The sequence below is a fragment of the Crocodylus porosus genome, unplaced genomic scaffold (assembly GCF_001723895.1).
Source record: "Crocodylus porosus isolate Cpor-Errol unplaced genomic scaffold, CroPor_comp1, whole genome shotgun sequence".
NCBI classification, from domain to species: Eukaryota; Metazoa; Chordata; order Crocodylia; family Crocodylidae; genus Crocodylus; species Crocodylus porosus.
The window spans coordinates 191,566,194-191,569,923 of record NW_017728886.1 but is presented as its reverse complement, the minus strand read 5'-3'; positions in this window follow the sequence as shown (position 1 = coordinate 191,569,923).

Here is a 3,730-nt window from a genome sequence, read left to right as displayed (position 1 = left end):
TTCACAAGAGAAGGCTGAGGGGGGACCTGGTGACCGTCTATAAACTCACTAGCGGGGACCAGGAGGGTTTGGGAGAGACCTTGTTTCCCCTAGCGCCCCCTGGCATAACAAGGAATAATGGCCACAAGTTGTTGGAAAGTAGGTTTAGATTAGACAGCCGTAAGAACTACTTCACAGTCAGGGCAGCTGGGATCTGGAACCAACTTCCAAGGTAAGTGATGCTGGCACCTACCCTGGAGGTCTTTAAGAAGAGTCTTGAAGCCTACCTGGCTGGAGTCATTTGAGCCTAGTTTTTCTCCTGCCCAGGCAGGGGGTCACACTTGAAGATTTACAAGGTCCCTTCCGACCCTACTTCTATGATTCTATGATAGGTAGAAGCAAAACTGCTTTCACACTAAAATGCTTCCCCAGCCTGAGTCTGTGTCACCACAATGGGAACGAGTGCACATATAACAAAAATAACTCAGCCCCAGTGCCTGGTGACACTGAGTTTCCTGTCCACCCCCTTTGGTCTGGCAGTCCTCCACCCTGGCAGACCAGAGACCATACCACACCTCAGCTGTGGCTTGTAGCCATGCTGCCCTGGGTCTCCTGACCCAACACTTCCCTGCCAGGCCTGGCAAACATAGTCCTGATTGACCTTCTCTGCATGTGGGGCAAACAGACATTTTTTTAAAGCTCTCTACTCCTACCAGTTCCTCCATGGCATGTTCCAAAACATTGCCCACTTCAACCTCTTGTCTCTAGTCTCTAGAAAAGATAATGAAGAATGTGAATGGATACATTGTTAGTTATCTTCTGGTGTTTTAGACATCAAATAGTTAGGAAATAGCATTAATTGCAATTGCTGCTGACCTTGTAGCAATAGATAGGGATGGCATATCTCTGACTTCCAAATTTTTTACTTACTAGGTTCTATATTTTGGGGCTTTTAGCAAAGATGAAAAAATCCTTTTAGAATTATTCTTCCAGAATCTCAGAGGCTGATGTCACACAAAAGTTTCTGGTGAATCAGTGCATTTGGTGGTAAGTAGGACTCACTTATTGCATCTGTTTAGGTGATTTTCTCTTTTTCATTTCTCTGCCAGTTTCTCTATTCTCACTTCCATTCTGATTCTTCTTGGTGTCTTTAATTTTTGTTTTTTTGTCTCCAACTTTTTGTCCAATGTTTCTCCCTTACACAGGCGTATTCTTGATACCACTCTCCCACTGACAGTCTCCTGTTTCTTTTTTATTCAAGTGGTCCTGCTGAGGCAAATGTGATTTCAACAATTTCAACATTCATGGATCCTTCAAGTTCCAACATGCATTCTCTCTTCTCATTAAAAGGAGATCACCTAAATCATTCTGCTTGATTTTGGAATAGCTCAGAGTGGATAATAACACCATTACATGTGAAGTTCTGTATTTTACATATCCTTGATAATATACAAATTAAGTTTAGACCACCTGGAACTACCTAGGAAAAAAGAAATACATAAATGGTTCATGATCACAACTACCATAAGTCTGTAGTTTCTTGCTGATGTGGGTTTAAATGAAGTTAATGTTGAGTGCGGTGTTTTTATTGCATTGGGGGAATGGTTTTCTTAGGATAAGGGTTTGCAGTTAGCATTCTATAAGGGATGAGGCTCCATTAGTATTTCTATCATGTCAGGGGAACTGTTAAAATTTAACTTTGGTCAGGAAAAATGACACCATAAAAATGACATCTATCATGTTCCACATTTATTTTCCCTCTGTGACTTCCAGATTAAATTTGGTCAGTTTACAAATCAAATGGAAACTTTATTTAACTGCTTTTTGCCTAACAGCCTCTACTGCAAATTCAGTGTTAGTCCAAAGAACTCAAACTAGGTTCTTTTTATTTCACACATCATGTACTATCCATGGGACTCCCAGCCACTGGGTCCACATGCAGCTGGGATCTCGAGACCTCACAGCTGATGGGGCTCTGGATCCTGGCTGTGCCTCACATCAATTGCAGTAGTCCTGATGCTGGGTCTCTTGATCCCCACTGTATGTGAGGTTATATATAGCTACATATACCATATTTACTCAAATCCAATAGGAGGTATTTTTTTCTCCAGTCATCATTGGCGGGGGGTGGGGGCAGGGGAAGCCTTGTTCTGGATTCAAGTACCAGCCCAGGGCAGGCAGTAGGTCAGCTCTACTTTTGGCTCTGGGTAGGGAGTAGGGAGGCAACCACAGGCACAGAGGGGGCCAGGGGTGAGGGGACTGGCTGCAGCGGGGAGAGTGGAGGCCAGGCACAAGTACAGGGGTACGGTGGTATACACAATTAAGGCTTCCAACCAATCTGAACTCTGCCCTGCCAAGGAATCAACAATAACCCTAAGAGTATGATTAAGACATTTATTTGTAGTTTGAGTTTAGGAAACTGATTTCTAGAGAAACATTAGTATTTGCATCTTCTTTATGATGTTATTCCTACCAAAGCAGTTTTTCTTCCCTATCCTTTTCCTTTGTTTCTTGCAACTCCCTACATTCCTCTATACGTATTCATAGTTACACTATATTCCCTCCCTCCTCCACTCCCCAAATGCCTTCAGAGCTATGTTCAGTGCCAAGTGCAAAACTTTAGAACCCCTTGTTCAGAGATGATGCCTTTTATTAGACCAAGTAAGATGTCCTACACACCTAAACTTCTGCTATTGTCTGTGTTCACATCCACCTAAATCCTGACAGCTTAGAGCTATAGAGTGACTACCCAGCACCTAATACCTATACCAAATTGGTGACTACCCCGCACCTATACCTACATCTCATTTTAGGGCCTGATCTACTATATATATATGTTCAAACCCTGTTTTATTTCACACAAGACCACAGTGGTGCTGCACTCCTCCTTTGCGTCAAATACCTCACAAGATCTAGGTCTAGGTTCAGATTCCTTCCTGACTGAAATTATGATATGAATGTAGCCATCAGACTGGACTTGTTTTTTGCATAAGTCTAATAAGACCTACAATGCAACTCAAGTTTGAAGATGATGGTTTTAGTATTCAATTAACATAAATTGCTGGCTTACACTGAAAGGAACTGGCCAATTCTGTACCACCTTATTTTCATTCAGAAATACTGGATGAAAATGCTTTCATCTATTAGTATTATTAGTTTATCTGCTTAAAAGATATTTGTCTATCACATTATTTGTATGAAAAGTAATTATTCATACAACTTATCCTGCCCCATTGAACTCCAATGGTAAAATCACACTGAATTTAAAAGTTTGGGATCACGCTTCAAGAATGGCTTTAGGTTTCCTCCTACATTCTTGCTATTTGAGAAACTTAACCTGTTTCCTACCTCTTTCTAACTCCCAGAAGCAGTCAAGCACACATCCCTCTGGAGCGAGCTTCACTAGCTAGATGAAATAGTATGATGAGCTGCTGTAAGTGCTACTTGATCTAATCCTCTTGACCTAAGGCTGAGACCGTGTTTTTGCAGTGGAGTTGCCACTAGCTCAATAAAGCATGCTGTAGTAACACAATCTGCTTCTCCCAGACCAGAGATGGCAATAACTGGGCTACATGGAACTTACCAAATGCTTGAAAAGAAAGATGATGGTGTATGTAAGGGGTGAATGCATTTTAACTCATGTCTCTGATACCCCAGGAAAGTGCCCTAAGAACTAATTTATAGGATAAGCTGAAATAAAAGTAGCCTCTATCCCTCCTGCTAAAGTTGTGCCACTCTGCAGGAAAGTAAA